Genomic DNA, 18,783 nt, shown 5'->3' on the forward strand with positions numbered 1-18,783 from the left:
ACCCGCTGTATTTTCAATAAAATTAATGTAACACGTGTATACTTTTCGTGTAATTATTACAAGAAACGCTTTTCATTATTCAAGAAATTCGGCAACTCCGCAAGTGATCCGTACCTGCCCAAAAGGACATGCGCACTAAAAATGAGAATACTTTAACAAGGAGAAGTTAATATTTTATTCCCAATTTCGGTTTGTGGTGACAATTATATGAACACTAGAAGTTGCATTTTTTATAACACAAGCGAATACTTTTAGTATTGTTTTTCCCAAAATGATAACACGCTTCAAAATATCTCAATAACTCAATATCGAGCCATTCCATAAATACCTTGATGATTCTTGCGGTTTACGGTTTTACAATCTAACTTTAGAATCATAAAACCAGATGGCTCACTAGCACTCTATACAAATATTTCTACACCGAGTGTACTCAAAATCATTCAAAGGATAAATATTTAAGTTAAAACGCATATACTTGTTCAACTTACACAGAATTCGCGTCTATTGCTGAAACAAGTACAAAACGTTTCAAGTTTTCAATACATAAAAGTTGAACTTACCTAAGTTTTCGCCTTTTTGCTAATAAAATGCGTGAAGGGCCGCAAAGTGTAGTTTCCGATGCACTTAATATCTTTTAGAGGATATCAAATTATTTATTTATTAATTTAGGCGAACAAAACCGCGAATGAGACAAGTATAGTCGCGCGCGTAAACAGTGCAACCGCAATAGTAAAACCGGCGCCAACGGCGAGTTGCGGGCAAATATCGCGAGAGAACGTCGAGCACGAGCGCCTACACGATGTGTTGTGATCGATACTGACCTAACGCGCGCTTTGTTTTGAACTTCCGACCGAACACGGCCGACAACTGCTGACCAACGACAAAGGCCGCAAATACTGCAATAATCTAGTGTCGACTTGAGCACTGAGAGAGCTGAGTGGCCGGTGACAGAGCAGCGAATCAAATGACGCTACTCCGCTCCGCATGTCGTTTTAAATCATGACATGACATAAGGGGGAGTCGCATGAATCTTCTGGAGCATGCGCGGTGGTGAGCTGGCGCGGAGGGGAGCGGCGGAGGTGAGGATTAGGATAGCGGAGCGCGAGGGACAAAGCGGAGGCACGCCGCCTTGCCACCGCCGCGGCGGAGGGTCGAGCCAGCCGCACCGTCCGTACGACCTTACCGGCACCGCTTGAGACTCACGCAACACCATCGATCATAGGCAAGCGGCACGCAACCATGCCGACCGACCTCTAGCCGACCAAAACACTGATTCTTTACAAACATATCGATTATCAACATTGCCTACCACTTAGCGGTATACTACGCATTTGCAGGAGCATTTTCTCCACAATGGGAACTTACAATCTTGTTACAATAATTGACTAGCTTTGCTCCGAGACTCCGACCGCATACAAATTAACCTGTTTCAACAGTTTTAAAATTAAAGTTTATTTGTCCTACGTAACTTTAAAAAAATACATAAAAGTAAGAAATAAAGAAATAACTATAAATACATCACAATAATAATAAGTAAGTATTAAGTCTTAATTTTATTTTGATAATGACAAATTATTTGAATAATGCTTAACAAACAAATGCAAAGAGAGAACTATTTTGATTGATTGCAAACGCAGGCTAATAAACATCAAAAATACTCTGCTATCAGCACATAGAATGGAATTGCAATTAAACATAGCATTAATCAATTAAACACAAAAAAAATGTAAAAATGTGTATATAAATATTATCGGAGTTAGTAATTTAAAAGTGCATGTCGTTAAATTAATAATGAAAACAGCAGGTATGTGTTACAGTAATTAAATTTACGAGGCGAACATTACAATGATAGGTCTATACTCATAATAGAACTAGGTCACTCAGTGAATTGTCTAGCCTATTATTGTTATCATCACGCCCGTTATCGTGCACTTGAAAATGAGAAAAAACAACATAAGCATATCTGTGTAACCAAAGCATATTGATTTATGTCATTATAAACGTGCAACAAAATATATTATATTGTATCGAATATCGTCTTCATGAAACATAGATATAAAATTTTACTCAGGCTGCTCCATATTTATATCTTAATCATTCCGATACAGGTTTTACAGGATTTCATGATAAAGATAGATTTACTAACATTATTCAAATATTTAAGAAAGATAATAGTTTAAAAAAAATACATGCTTTAATAGAAAACAAAAGTTTTATATTATTAATATCGTTAAATTAGAAATAATGTGATTAACAAGAAATATATTTTATTGTAACAAAATACATGCGATACTGTTTAAGATATTTTCAAGATGACTTTACTTTTTTATATCTCACTGACTAAGCACACTTTTCTACAGAGACATTTCTTTTAAAGTGAAACTTTTATTACATCGCCTCAAACTTTTTCGCCTGTGTGTTGCATGTCGCGTGACGGTCGGGCGGCGCCTATAGTTCGCAGAAGCTGACCGTGTAGTGTATAGACTATTACTCATATCATTCCAATTTTCCAAGTATAAAATTAAGATTGATAAAGCGATTTTTATACCCTTAAATGTCTATAATGTAAAAAAAAGTTTCACTTTTACCGTGGTCTCATAAAAACACACAATCCTTTTTTATTTGTTAAGAAGCTAAGCAGCTTATTAAGAATCGTATCTAGATACACCTGTGCGGATGGTATGACTGTCACTCCTCGATAGCTATCACCCAACCAAACCATTACTGCAGTCGGATAATTCCCACGCTGTAGTCATCATAGTCAGTAGACTTATTATAGAGCTTTTAGCCTAAATCGGCCATCTTCCTTGTTAAAATGTCGTTCGATAGTTGAAAAATACTCATCAGTAAATAAAAATTTTGACTAACTTTGCGGTTTAACCAGCCTACACATTTTAAAATTCACGGTTAAATAATGACCTGTGCGTTATGAAAGTAAGCCGAGAATTGTTTTTTATGAAATTAAGGGACGAGACGAGCCGAACGTTCAGCTGATAGCAATTGATACACCCTGCCCATTACAATGCAGTGCCGCTCAGAATTATTGAAAGACCAAAAAATTCTGAGCGGCACTACAACTGCGCCCGTTACCTTGAGACATAAGATGTTAAGTCTGATTTGCCCAGTAATTTCACTAGTTACGGCGCCCTTCAGGCCGAAACACAGTAATGCTTACACATTACTGCTTCTCGGCAGAAATAGGCGCCGTTGTGATACTCATAATCTAGCCAGCATCCTGTGCAAAAGAGCCTGCCAATGGTATGTGCTAAGCGATTGATGACAAATGAAGTTACCAGTAATATACCAAATAAAGAATATACATGAAACGAAAAGATCTGCCTCTCCTGCAGTCCGATGTATTGAATGAATGTTATAAATGTTTCAATCAAAACGAAAATCCCCGTGCCAAAATGAAAACGTTAGCTTGACGATATAAACTATTTTGAACACCCATAAACCGCGGAACGGTTTAAAAAAATACAACAAAACACACTGATAAATGCTGGATCTAATTAGATACTATTAAAGAATTCGAACTCACGCGATGTGATAGTTGAACAAATTGTGTTTCCTCGCATGTAAAAGATATAGGATATAATTAAAAATGAGACAAAAATCAAACAAAAGTATTGTATTGCTTTTGCTGCGATGTATATGCTTCCACAATTTGAACCCAGAAAATGTACAAAACAATTGTGTTACGAAATGTAAAGAATTGTTAAAAAACGTTTGTGTGGGATAGGTTACAATAACATAATAAACTATTTTTAAATAAACGATTTTTTTAATGACACCACAGACTGGGAATGAAGCGAACACCCTCAGGTTATTTAATTAAAAATAAATGTTTGTTGTACGATATAACATTTGTAATCGATATTTTTATAGAAAAGAAAAAGCCCGCTGAGTTTCTTGCGCCCGTTCTGCTCAGGCCTGAGGCAGTCTATTTTGAGTGGGTGGTAGTTTCTGACCGTTCAATAAGTGATTTTGAATCGTATTTTAACTAAAAATATTTTAATTTGGATATTGTGTCTGTCCGAATGGAAAAGGGGGAGTAAGACGATATTTGGCGTTTACTGAATACAAATTCACTTCATTTTGTTCAATATCTTTGTTTTCTATATTTACGAATAGTATAAACCAATCCAAGACACAAAACCATAAACCAGGAAGATTAGTATGAAGAGATTAAATATTTGTAGCCAGTAAAGATGCTTCCAATAAAAACTTCAATCAATTTGAGTAAGTAAAAAAATATCATAGCATATATATATATAGTTATCTATCCTGCTGAATTAACTTCTTAAAAATTTTAGATGCAATGCTGTGGCTACTCTTCAAACCTCTTCAGATAATGATTTACTTTGCTGAAAATACATTCTATATTGAATCTGAATATTCCTAAAAATAAAGCAACTACAAACGGATGAAACTTTTATATATTTAGACGACCTCCAGCCAATACAACCAAAAGTGCTTGAAAAGTTAATCCAAAATAGACGACTCAATCCCTTCTAATTACAAAAAGAATACAAGCAATAGTTCTTAACATTTCACAGCCAAGTTTCCGTATTAAAAAAAAAAGAAAAAAAACCACGAGGATCGATTCAGATTTGGTTTCCCAGTCGCGTTTTCTTCGCCTTTGAAACTAATTGGTCGAATAGTACTTTCAGAACGATCCTGTCTACTCCTACTTTATATATGAGATACATTATAATATAGTACCGACCCGCCTGTAGTTGAAACACTGCCATACATAGCAAGTTTAAATTATTGTGCTGTAGGTGAAACATCGTCAGCGCTCTAATTAGTAAAATTGAGTTTTCGGAGTATGGTTGGGCGTTGAATATTAAAGCACTGCATACTGTATGCTTATAAAATATGATTAATTTTGTTTAATGTTAGAAGGGCTAGCGAGAGAGAGAGAGAGAGATGTTTTGGAAACATGCTGCTGCTCTTTGAGGTGAGAGTGAGCTCTTAACTCCCAATGGTACGGCAACGCAAACGCAGCTTTTTTCTAGCCGTCCTCGTACCAATGATTTTTCGGTTATCGAATTAATATGTACGCTTTTGGACACTTTATAGGGTCGGCAACGCTCTTGTGATTCCTGTTGTGTTTGAAGTAAAAATTGGCCGCAGTTTACATACACCGTTCTTTAAAACAAACAGAAAATGATTGTGTTCCTTGTACCTACTTCCGCCAGTGAACTAACCTAAGAACCTAACTTTAAGGATTACAGAAATGAAACAATATACTTTGGAATCCTAAAATGATAAATATTCGGTGGAAGAAGACCATCGAGCCCTATTTTGCATTATATATTTAAAAGGCTGGTTCGTGACTATATATTATTAAATTTCAAATCTCTAACACGAGATTTACACGTGATACCCTTAAAAATTTATAAGTCTAGATAGACTAGTGACAGCTGTGAACAAATCGAAAAAAAATGCGGCGAACTGTTAGCCTCTATTTTCAACAACGCACGCACACTAACACAAAGTGACTGATGTATTTACGAATGTAAGACGCAGCTGTCATTCACACTAAAGTAATAAACCAGGCCTGTTGTCACGCTTTATCTAACAACAAAAGGCTCTATCAACATGTATAAGTTATTTAGGACTGGAACATTATTTTCGCATAACAGCATATTAAAAATGATATCGGCTGTACCTACGTTTCAAGCAGATTTCTATTAAAATGAAGAAAAATACGAGTCAGAAATTAATGGATGGAAACTTGTAAGAGCGCACAAAAAATACGAATGAATTGGAAACGTAATAAATAATAAATTTTAAATGTTTCAAATTTCTAGAAAGCAGTAAAACCTTTTCCCAGACTAACATTGAATCTTAAGTCCCTCGCTAATTGATTCGTTCCTCGAACGTGATTTTTATATTTCTGCTTATAATTTATTAATCAAAGAATGTCGATATGAATTTATTATAAAGATGATGGTATTGTGTAAACATTGAAGTCTGATTTGCGTGGCGAGTGCAAAATAGACTTAGCTTACATCTTACCCTTTGCGATAACTCGGTTTTCTAATATATCTTATTTTACATGTTCAGAAGAATCCTAAGCGGCACTGCATTGTGATTGGGTGGGGTCAGGGGCGTGCATACCTTTTTTTTGTACCTGCAGTTGAAAAAAGCATACATGATTTTATAACGATAAGTCACTCAGACGGTTAGCTCAGTTGGCAGAGCACTGGCACGGAACGATCGTGGGTTCGAGTCCCGCATCGTTCATAAAAATTTGTTGTCAAATTTTATTACACTTGTTTTTATTATAAACCACGCATCGGTGAAGTTTACACTTGCGTCGTGTTCTCACACACTTAATTTTTTAATCCTAACGAAGTACTTGTTTACAGATTAGTGCTAAGTCATTTTATTTTAGTCTGCTATTGATGATATTTACCATCTCATGTCATGAAAAAGGTAAATGTTTAACCAGAGCTTCAAATATAGCTCGCAGAAACCGCCAACAAACGTATTTCACTGCAACGAACTTAATTTGGAAGTTCAGAATCGAGGCACATCACTATCATCACTTTTATAACTATCACGTATGTATTCAGCTTTATAGAAACTATCGGATACACTATTCAGTTGGTTTTAGATTATAAGCAATAGTACTGAATAAAATATTATAAAAAACAGGATAGCATAGCAATTAACAGGTCAAAAGGGCAAGCGAAAACAAAAGAAAAAGTTCAAACAAATTGCAAGACAAGCTAGCTGAAACACTAAGCTGTTTGTGTTTTTCTAGGCTTTGAAAATTACACTCGCAGCCCTCGAAAGTAAAGACATTTTCACTATTGTAACACAAAGACGTAATAAAACGGACCCGCTGAAAATAACCGGGGTACTAGTTACGACGCGGCAACAAAAATGAAACAAGTAATTGGTACCAACAGTTTAAATTATTTTACAAATTGGGCTATTAATATTGTGACAACTGCAGAACTTTATTTTTTTAATTCATGTTTGGAACTCGTTTTTTACGTTAGAAACTAAGACCATTTCCCGGAATTACACATATTTTTTCGATGTTATTTGTAATGTAAAATCAAAATTATAGAATGGAGTGTTCAAGAAAACAGAATTGCAGTGACTGCCTTGCACAATGTGGGTGTAGAGCTGTCGATCATTTTCAAGACACATCAAAAGCTAGGAATCACTTATATGTTCGTATATCGTATTATCGATAGATATAGCAGCACATCGTCTGTCCGAAGAATGTAAAATCTCGGGGTGGCCGCGGATATTAGAACTAGAAAGACTGTTAAAGTCTTTAGGAATAAAAAAATAGCTCTTTCGCGAATCATCAAAGTTGTCCTGAAGCTTGGCGCTAAGGCTAACATTTCCAAAGGCAATCCTTATAGTTAAAGAGATTGGCTCGATAAACATGTTTGCTGGACAGCGATACGCGGCTAAAGAGTACAGAGATAGTCGTTTCACAGATTAAGTTTCAATTGAAGAGATTTACTTTTACAAGAAGCAAAATGACAAAGTGCACGCTCGAAAAAATTCAACGTTGCCATTTTCCTACGTCAGTCATAGTTTGGTGTGGGGAGGGTACTCTTATCAAAATCACAAAGAGTCATATTATTGAAAAGATGTCAAGACTTCAGCCAACGTGTCTCAAGAGACTGTCTAAGATCATGTTGTGAAACTTAGCAACACGCTTTTTGTGCCTTGGACATTCCAGCATGACTCTGTGCCTGGTCAACATTCCTCATTTTATAAGAGCTGAAGTCAGTATGGATTATAAATTATGGCCAGAATTAGAAGACTTGGCCTGCTCTAAGCAACACGGCGACATGGAGTCGCTTTAGAAAAATCTACAACACTGCTTGTATAGTAACTATATTTTCCATGCAAACAGTGCGTAAATTCATAGATTCGTGGCCAAACGTATAAAAGGCATCACAGTCAATTATTTTCTATTTATTGCAGACTTCAAAAAATAAACAACAAGTTCTATTAGTATTACATTACCTCATAAAAAAATTAATTACTATTTACGGCACTGTATCAAGGAACAAGACAAAGAGTATGGTCATAGTTAAATAAGCTTTATAATTCGTGGAGAAGGTGAACGCGGTCATCTTCCTGCGACAGCCGTGAAAACGTGGAAACGAAAATTCATGATTTCATGTCAGGTGAAGCTGAGCCTATTCCTTTTGCCTATTGTTTGTCGCCTAGCTTAATTCTACATTTTATTTACGTAACGTTTTATTTGGCACAAAAGAATTTACTTATAAAGTCAAACTAGAAAACAGAAACAAGATATTTATAATATAGAAGCGATAATCCATTATTTTATACTCACAAAGGTCAAATTGCATAATTAGATGCTTGACTCTTTCAGTCCGTCAGATGAAAGTCTTCAATGCATGAATGAAATTGGTCAATAAAGACCAAGACGCGACTACGAAAATCTTTCCGTTTACTTTAGATCTGAAATTCCTACAATAGACCACTAACTATCAATCAGCTTTAATTACCTTTGCCAATTCTCCAGATTAACAATTAGTAAGGATCATTTGATTTATATAATTGTTTTATCGAATTGAATAACGAACCGATAATCTTTGGATTTCGCTGTATTCTCCTGTACGCTTAAAACGTCGACAAAATACCAGGCCACTCAGACATTATTTTAACTCCATATTTTTCAGAGCTAAATTGAATTATCGTGTCTCATTATAAAACGATCTGCGTCGGGAACTTTCGTGCGATGATTTTTTATGATTTCAAATGTTACGTTTATGGATGAAGGTCATACAAAAGCATCCATCTACCGTTGGCATAACGAATTTAAGCGCGGTCGTCTATCGTTGGGGATAAAGAAAGAATTGGTTGTTCTTCGACGGCTGTTACCGAAGAAAATGTACCAGCAGTGAAATATTTCATTCAAGAAAACAGATGAATTATATACGTGACATTCAGCATATAGTGCAGATTGTACCGAAATGCCTTTACAGGAATCTACACGAGCACCTGCGCGTGAGAAGGATAGTTTCGCGCGGGTGCCTCACAATCTCGCTGAAGCTCAGAAGCTGGCCTGTGTGGAATGGTGCCGTGACAAGATCAATAAATATGAAGCAAGCTTGTCTCGGTTACGATGTTGTGACTGGTGAAGCATTCTGGATTTATGAATACGATCCCGAAACAAAGCATCAGTCGATAGTTTGGCTGTTTCGCAACTGTGACGACCATTTAGTGTCGATTCCATTACGAAATCAAAGCTGCAAACGCCGAACGGTAGACTGCAAAATACCTGCCAGAAGAAGCACTCTGCGCTCAAAGTTAGGGGCTTCCTGGACACCGGGTGACGGTCACGGGTCATCGTCCTTACAGTCCTGTGACCGTGTGACTTCTTTTTATTCCTTAAAATAAAAAAATCAACTGGAAAGGATCCTGATTTCGTTTTCAGAAGATGCGCTAACAGCGTTCGAGAAAGCCGTAGAACAATAACTGTCTGCGGCAGACTAGAAAAAGTGTTTCGAAAATTGATTTAGACGCATTTCTATAGAGGCTAGTAGAGGGTTTTTTGAAAAGATTAAATATAAAAAAACTACGTTTAAAAAAACCGACTTCAAAAACGGAAATGTATCTATGAAATAACTAAGGATTTAATTTATACACCTCTTATGCAAACCCTAACCTTTTTATATTAACAAAATGCTACTATTATTTTTATGTTCAACATATTGATAGGTTTTAAGACGGTGTCGGTAAAAACAAAACACAATTATATCGTCCACGTAGACAAACATTTTCATTAAATGAAAATTACTGGGACAAACTATAAAAAAAATTATGGGACCAAATGGCATCGAACTAGAATTACGTAAATCAGATAATAAATCTTAACATAAAAAAATAGCGATCGAATTGAGACACTTCTCCTTTTTTAAGTCGGTTAAAAATAATTATATCCAAACATTCTGAGTGTCCCACGTACGGATAGCCACATACAGACTATTTAATTATAGACTTTGGATAGTCTGAGCCATAGCATAAATTTTAAAGTATCACATATTATTATGAAAAGTGTTTCCATAAGTTTGACCTACAAGCAGCCGTCAAACAGTACAAGAGTAGTCGCCAAATCGCTATAATATGAAATAAATTCCGCAGATAGCCGCAACAATTTTGTTACGATGATATATTATATCCTACGTCTCGGGGCTATTGCTTGAAGCTGCTTTCATAATAACATCTTTGTTGAACATGTGATATTAAAGTACCAGAAAATAACGTCAGCAACCGCTTTTATCGTTTTAATACAATGTACAAGTTATGAAGTTAAAAATATATATAAAACTAGTGGACCCAACAGACGTTGTCCTGTACACACGTCTTAAATTTGAAAAACCGGTCCAGCCGTTAGGAGGAGTTCACTAACATACGCATGAGCAGGAGAATTATATAATATGGACGGAATTGAGAATCTAAACCAATCTCAAATTAACTGAAACAAACAAAAAATCATCAAAATCGGTCCAGCCGTTTAGGATGTAGTTTAATTGTGAATCTAAACCATTCTCGAATCCACCTGAAGACACACACCAATCTCAAATTCACTGGAACACACAGAAAGTTTCATCAAAATCGGTCCAGCCATCTAAGAGGAGTTCAGTGACATACACACGCACACAAGGGATATATATATATTAAGATAACGGTAAAGTTTTTTTGAAAGGACATTTATCAAGCGAGCGTTTTTGAAACAACATCAAGTTCTCTGAATTTAATTAAATTTGCTGTCGGATACCTTCAACTTATAAACTAACATACGAATGCTTTCAGGAAGTTGATAATGATAGAAATTCGCTTGTATTTGAATTTCTTCGTAGAGTTTTGATTCAAAGAATCTTAATGGATTATTAATAAAAGACGAGCGATTTTTCTACACATATATTTATGTTTATAAATATATTATTTTACGTGGAAATTCTTTTTCGAGTTTTTATACTAAACAGAGCTTTTATGTACCTACATGGTTTCCCACGATTTCTTCCGAGCGCATTGCTTACATCTAAATTTACTATTAAATCGGACTTTAATATTCTAAATTTTAAATATCTTGTGCGTTATTTCAATTTCAGTCGCTGAAATAAATGTAACTCCATATTAGATCGATCAACCCCAAGATGTTTCAGAGATAGCCAAAAAAAACAGAAAGTAGTACACAAATTTTAATATTTAGTATTGTAGTATAAATATCGTACTACGCAGTGTTGGGAGGCGGGGGGCCGATGGTCAAGATGGCCGGAATATGTTGGATGAATTGTATGTGCAGGAAAAAAGGTTAAATTTACTATTAATAACAGAATTTAATAAAATGACGTCATCAGTTTGACATTGATTAGTTTCAGTGAAGATAATTCAAAATGGAGCAGGAAGCAGCAGCGATCAGTGTATGCGACGTGCAATAATCTAACACTCTCCGGTAAATGTTATTTCCTACCAGACGCGTATAACCCTTCCTTACAATATGGTGTATAAATAATTACATAACAATAAATCGATAAAGAAATTAATTACTTAAGAAGTCTTCAATCATGTATTAAATATACGAATTGGTCAAATTTTGATTAGTGTGAAGTGATTTTTCTTTCAGTGTAGAACTTTTAATAATAAAAATGATAAATATATTAACTTAAATTTAAGATAATCGTTAAAGGACGTTCCTAGTTGGTACAAGGGTACCTCCATGGAAGAGTACGTATACCGCACATAGATACGATATTACAAGTTTATAAATATATTTACTCACTGACCACATCTAGCTTGTAGGACCACTTATTACCAACAGGGATTCACTTGCTTAATTCCCGCAGAACTTATCTAGAATGTTACCAACTCGGATAGTGGTAAGCATGTGAGAGGGTTAACTTACAAGCCACACACATTTCAAATAATTCAATAAGAGACCTGGCTCGATATGAGCGCGAAATGTGATCTTATTTTATCAGTTACAATTGTTTAAGAAGTTTTCAAATTTCAACCAAATAAACTCATCAACTATGGGGCCTTATAAGAAACCTCATGGTCGATCAGAGGGCAATGGAGAGGGCTATGCTCAGTTACCCTGCGAGATCGAATCAGAAATGAAGAGATCCGTACTAGAACCAAAGTCACCGACACAGCAAAAATGATTGCGATACTGAAATGTCAGTGGGCAGGGCACATAGTTCGACGGACAGATGGGTGTTAGGGCAATAAAGTCTTGGTAGGCCTACCAGAAGATGGACCGACGCTCTGGTCAGGATCGCCATAAAACGTTGGATGGGGGCAGAACAGACCGATCGTTGTGGAAATCTTTGGAGGAGTCCTGGCGTTGGCAGTGGATATTCATCAATTCTAAAGGAAGTTTATTTGCCAATAGTGCCAAGTTCAAGACCAAGTGATTTAAATGTGTCGATTATATAAAAACCTCACCTCAGTTATTTAAAAAATTGTCAATAAAATTGTCTACGTACCAAGAAGAGATCCTAATTTTTACAGACACTATATTTCGAGCATAGAAAATCAATGATTTCGAACCTTTAGTAGGTATCAACTATATAGTTATTTATAAAAATTACCTTCCAACAAAAATATTGAAACAAAACCACCATGCATAATGAGTTCATCTTCACCCAAAAGTGTCTATTAGTGTGAACTTATAAAGTACATAATATGTCTCGAAAATACGCATGACATGACGCAATACAACCAAAGCAGCTAAATTGCACGGAGAAACAATAAGTTCACCGCTATTGAAATACGAGTTCATTCCTCAAACATATAAACTTTTATCTCCTGCGATACACTCCGACCGTGTTGTTTTATTTGTTATACAGCTAAAGTACTGCGTAATAAACATCTGAGTTTCATATTTTTGCAGTATACTTGAGCACAAGCACTAGTAAACAAACTTCTTTACTATGCAACTCGCAATCTTCAGAAATCTTTGACATTAACAAGCATTATCTTTCCTTGATGATAACAGTTTTACTTAACATTAACATCAATTTTATTAATATTAAATGTTAATTAGGTTTTTAAGTTTTTTGGAACCATTTTAAATAGTTTCTCTCGTATATAACTTAATAATAGTGTTATTTAACATTTTAAATTAATTTTCTATTGAATTACTCATACTTTGACGACACATGTAGCCGAATGGTTAGTGACCCTGACTACTAAGCTAGAGGTCCCGGGTTCGAATCCCGGTAGGTGCAATCATTTATATGACGAATATGGATGTTTGTTTCCAGGTCATGGATGTTTATGTGTATTTATGTATGTTTAAGTATATTGTATTAAATCTATCGTTGTCTTGTACCCATAGTACAGGCCATGCCTAGTTTGGGGCACGATAATTTGTGTAATAGTGTAAATTTTTTATTAAAAAACTTCAAGGTAATTTATAGGTACTTATAATCGTTTTCTGTGCACATAAATTATTACTTAACATGTTACATTAACTTAGCACACGTTCAGTATTCCTCCGGGGTCTTGTACATTACACATATGATGCACATGACAAGATGCCCTAATTCTGTTTTCTGTTTTGTTTCGGTTTTAGCGGTGATTTAATTATATTCTCATGAGACGTATATAGATAAGACTGTGGGTAAAGGGCGCACTATGTATTCTATTGAATAGACAAAAAAAATATTAAATTTGAAATGATCAGTTGTAAATATTCCTCTTTATATATATTGATTTTTTCTGTGTGTGTTAAAGTGGATTCGAGGATGGTTTAGATTCACAATTGAACTATCTCCTAAATGGCTGGGCCAATTTTGGATGATTTTATAGATTCTCAATACAGTCCATATATAATTCGCCTGCGTATGTTAGTGATATCCTATGTGGACCGATTTGTCAAATTTAACACGTGTGTACAGAACAACGTCTATCGGGTCCGCTAGTAATTTAATATAATGTAAGAGTGGTAATGAATTTCATGCCACTTCTTCTTATTAAAGCTCAACTACTTAAGAAGTGGTGGTAAATAGTAAAATGTGTTAAGCTTATGAGGATTTTTTTTTATTTAAATTAATGAATAACTTTTGAGTTAGAGTTTTCGATTTATTTTCCATTTCCATTTACATGCTACTTAGGCAATAATATCAATGTTGCGACAAATACGATATGCGATGCGGTATGTCCTGCCACCGCTTAATTATAATAAGCTTGTGAACGTAAGCTTATGGGAGTGAGCTTTGCATCCGTGTTTCGTACCGACACTGACAGTATTATAACGACTCGTTGAGTAGTTATATTAATATGTACATGTCACTGTTAATATTACCTACAGAGAGAATAATTATGAATAACGAACGGTCATCATACATTTAATAAAATAGTAGTCAAGCTGTGGCTCTACACTAAATATTTTTGTCACAAAAAGTAATTCTATTTGTTGTACTTATTTACAATATTTTTTGATTTTTTTTATAATTTTAGATATAACTATAATAGCATATTATATTCAGATCTTTGGTTAACTTGATTCGTGTAACTTAGTTGGCACTACAGCAGTGCCAACTAACAGTTGGTAGCATCATCACTGTGACGGTCGTGCCCTAGATAAGCCAGAGCGCTCAGTTCGAGAGAACATTACACATTGTTAATTGTAAGGGGTAACGCTGCCCAAATTGAATTAAGTAAATAAGATTGTTATAAGTGGAAAGTATAAAATACAGATATTACAATTATAAGTGCGTTTAAATTACTAACCCCTTCTACAAAAATGTATTTAATTTTGAATGATAGGCTTGTGATAATTATCATTATAAAGAATTTTGTAAACATAACAGTTGAGTTAGTACTGTACCCAAAGTGCTGTTGAAAGCTTGGCAACACAAAATAAATTCCTCGTGAATTGTCGTCGAAAAGTTGTATTAGAAACCTTGTAAACAAAACAAACTTTGCAAACTCATTTCGTTACAACAGTTTGAAAAAGTAAGGTTTTTGTACATAATATTCTAGGAGTCATGTATGTCGCCTTATACGCAAATAGAAATTTTCAGGTAGATTTGTTTCGATATTTTTCTAACTACGTCAAAAGTGTTGAGTAAGCACCAATTGAATTTTTAACCAAACTTGTTACAATTATAATATTATAAAAAAAAATTACTACAACAAAATGGGTAAATGAATAGTGCTAGAACGTACATATAAGCACGTCACGAAAACTTTGGTTTCCTTTGGAAGCACGGGCAGAATTAAAATCATTGTTGCTTTTAATACCGCTTCTTAGAAATGAAACAACCAAGTTTCAATCCAGAAAAACAAAGAACCGAGACAATTTCATAAGGATTTACTTAATTAGCTTCTCTGTCTGTCTACACCGTTAAGCTTTGCATATTTACTTTTTTATATCAGGAAATTTTCTTAGCTCTATTAAAAATAAAACATTCCCCGATAGTTTAATAATTGAATTATCTTCACGACTCGTCGCTTTTAAAAGCTTCGGCATCGCGACATTGCAAGAAGAAAAATCCATTACTAATTCCACAGATTAGGGAAAGGAAAGGAAATAAATGTACAAATTAAATTTTCAACCATAATTTATGAACGGTGCGGGATTCGAACCAGCGACCTCTCGGGTTCCATCCGACCGCTCTTTCTAACCGAGCCAACCGTTCGAGTACGCATGGGTCGTTAATTTTGGTATATCTTGTTCAACTCTGAAGTTGTAGCTTCAAGAACAGAATCTACTAAATAATTAATTTACAGTTGCCAATCTGCTTAACGCCATTGATGACATATTAGGAAATTGACTTGAGATGCCGTTCAAATTTAATTTATATAATTAATCCTAGAAGTGAGGGATATTACTTTAAAAATAACCAATTGTTTTGTAAATAAATGAGAAATATTCCTATCCTATGCCTTCAAACAAAAGTATGCCTGCATTAACTATTCATTTCTAAGAAAACACCAGGGAGTTCTATATTATGTGATAAGTTGGTTACAATCACTGTTGGTAACATAAACTGATCATAAAATGATGCTTTGCAAGATTCGAAGCTTCGAAGAACAAGAAAAGTTAAACCAATTACACCATACTAAAATTCTGACAAAGGTCTGAAAAGACGATAGTGTACGAATACATTGACAAACACATAAACTGCATCAGAGTTCAGGATTACTTTCAAATGAATAATTATTATTAAATAAAAGAATTAAGACGGACCAAAAAGGTAACCCATGCGAGTTCTCTCTCGAGTGTAATTAGGGTAAAGTTTGAAATTGACTGAATGAAAATCAAATTCACTTATTCATGTAGGTCAAGGAAATTACACTTATGAATGTCAAAAGTTTTCATTCCTTTTTATATATACCGCCACTTGAGCTTTAATGAGGAAAAGTGGCAAGAAACTAATTATCACTATTTTCATTACAGTTATTGTATTTCAATTACAGTGTATGTAAAGTGACACAACAAAACTCAAACTTCAAATATTCAATGCCTTACACGAGTAAGTAATATGTAAATTAATACGTAAAAACAAGAGTTATTGAGTAGATGCATCAATCCGCACACACCGCTATTGTCATTGAATTTTCAATTTCAATTTAATTATTGTTAACAATAGAATTTCAGATAGTCCTTTGCACGCAGCATTAGTTTCGCTACAGTATTATGGCTCGTTGTTACTTAAAAGCCGCACAAATTGTGGCATTGATGCAGTTAAGCTTCAATCACGAACGGTTGCTAGAAATTTAAATTTAAATTAATTTACAGTTTCCACAGTGAACATAAGGTTTTTAGAGACTGTTTCTTACAAAAGGAGACGTGGTACCGGTCGAAACCACGTGTTGTAATGACCAATTTCGTCACACCGGTAACATAAGGGATTCGACGATAGTAAAATAAAATAGAAATTGAAAAATTTATCGCAAACGAATTGTATTCAGCCATTGCAATTTCCATGTTAAGCATACCTATAGAAAAATGACGGTAGCTGTTGCGACTGTTGCGACCAACCAATAACATGGCTAACCTACCAGTGGGAGGCTCCTTTGCACAGAATGCCGACTAGATAATGGGTACCACAACCGCGCCTTTTTCTACCGTGAAGCAGTGTGTAAACATGATGCAGATGAGTCCTGACATCTGTGACTCAAGGTGACGAGTGCAATTGTAGTGCCGCTCAGAATTTTTGGGCTTTTCAAGAATCCTGAGTGGCATTGCATTGTAATTATTATTATACTGAAAGATTGGCTTACAGACTTACGGCCGTTCCCAATATTTAGTAATGGACAGGGCGCAGCAATTACCATCAGCTGAACATCCTGCTCGTCTCGTCTGTGCTGAACTTCACACAATGATGGCGACACTCGTTGTGAAACAGTGAGTGAGTTACACTGCTCGATAAAGAGTTCCAACTCTACACGACCTACCATTTAGAAACGCTCTCACATACTTTCATGATAACACACATGCATGCAAAGTCATAAACGACCTTTCCGTCAGATAGCAGAAATGTGATACCACTTTTTAAATAAATATATTTTACCTTACAAAAAAATGCTTTGGCTTTTCAATACAAAACGACAATTTCATAGTTAAATTCTTCATATAAGAGAAGTTATAATCGCGCCATTTAATAAAAAAAAAGTGTTCCTTCACATATGTCTTTACAATGCGATGTAGATGTAACTATCTATATTCTAAAAGATTGAAAATCTTTCAAATCCCCACGAATATTAAGCATCACAGCGTATTCTATAAGAAAGTTTGACGATACGATATTGCAAGTCGATTTACTTTAATTTAGCCAAAAATCTATTAATAGAGGTATATTAATTGACATGATAATGTATTAAAGAGGGGTTTGAATTGAGACTCGCCGAGAACGGTGTGATGAAAAGCGCTTTCAATAATTCACTGTACGAGAGCGCAGTAATGGCACCGACGTGGATTACCGTTTACTGGACTGCCATGCTACTGCTATTGTTAGAAGCAAGAGCTGCTATAATATATAGAATTAGTTTATGCATGCTGTTCAATGGCACTTGTGAAAAATAATTATTCCTCCGTTGGAACTTTATACCATCGGTATTTCCGAAACAGACGTAGCTTATTATTCAACAAGTTTTATTATGAGCTCGCAATGACGTCAAAATGATTTAATTTGCAAATATAATTTATCCCTCACACTAATGGGAGACTAGATTATGGGTGCCACAACGGTGCCTATTTCTGCCGCGAAGCAGTAATGTGTAAGCATTATTCTATTTCGGTCCAAAGGCCGCCGTGACTAGTGAAATTACTGTGCAAATGAGACTTAACATCGTATGTCTCAAGATGACGAAGCGCAGTTGTAGTACCGCTCAGAATTATTGGGTATTTCACGAATCCTGAGCGGCACTGCGTTGTAATGGCACCATCAGCCTAACACTCTCTCCTCTATTGTCTCGTCCCCTATTGTAATAAACACAATAATTTTTATTTGTTCAATCTAATTGTATAAAACAAACTTGGGGTTTGATTAACTGAAACACAAACCTTCAAGTCATCATTGATAAACAAATTCAAATATGTGAAGCCGCTTTTGAAATTAGTAGCAGCAATCGCAAGAGATATAAATGCTGTCCAGATCCTAAGAAGTACTCTTTAAGCTAGGTCACTTAGTGGCTAGTCAGATTTCATAATGATGAATGATAAATCTTTAGCACTGCTCTACAAAAATTTCTCTCTTTTTACGATGAACTCTTAACCTCTTGTTTCAGCTTCCTTAGCAAACAAAAATA

The 18,783-nt window shown here is 35.1% G+C and overlaps 3 protein-coding genes across 8 annotated transcripts in view; all 3 read right to left on the reverse strand.

Moving 5' to 3' along the window:
• The window catches only part of LOC126978658 (uncharacterized), a 243,488-nt gene that overhangs the window by 110,223 nt on the left and 114,482 nt on the right, over positions 1-18,783 (reverse strand). The window lies entirely within an intron of this gene.
• The window catches only part of LOC126978669 (neurocalcin homolog), a 139,377-nt gene that overhangs the window by 77,673 nt on the left and 42,921 nt on the right, over positions 1-18,783 (reverse strand). The window lies entirely within an intron of this gene.
• The window catches only part of LOC126978670 (neuronal calcium sensor 2), a 124,303-nt gene that overhangs the window by 63,020 nt on the left and 42,500 nt on the right, over positions 1-18,783 (reverse strand). The window contains exon 1 of one of the 4 annotated variants that reach the window (XM_050827670.1): positions 561-973. The exons of 1 other annotated variant lie outside the window; for it this stretch is intronic. The gene's annotated coding sequence lies outside the window, so the exon portion shown is untranslated. Of the gene's footprint in view, positions 1-560; positions 974-18,783 lie in introns of those variants that run through there. 2 more of the 4 variants (XM_050827667.1, XM_050827669.1) reach the window with 2 other exon arrangements.

The sequence above is a fragment of the Leptidea sinapis genome, chromosome Z (genome assembly GCF_905404315.1).
Source record: "Leptidea sinapis chromosome Z, ilLepSina1.1, whole genome shotgun sequence".
Lineage (NCBI taxonomy): Eukaryota > Metazoa > Arthropoda > Insecta > Lepidoptera > Pieridae > Leptidea > Leptidea sinapis.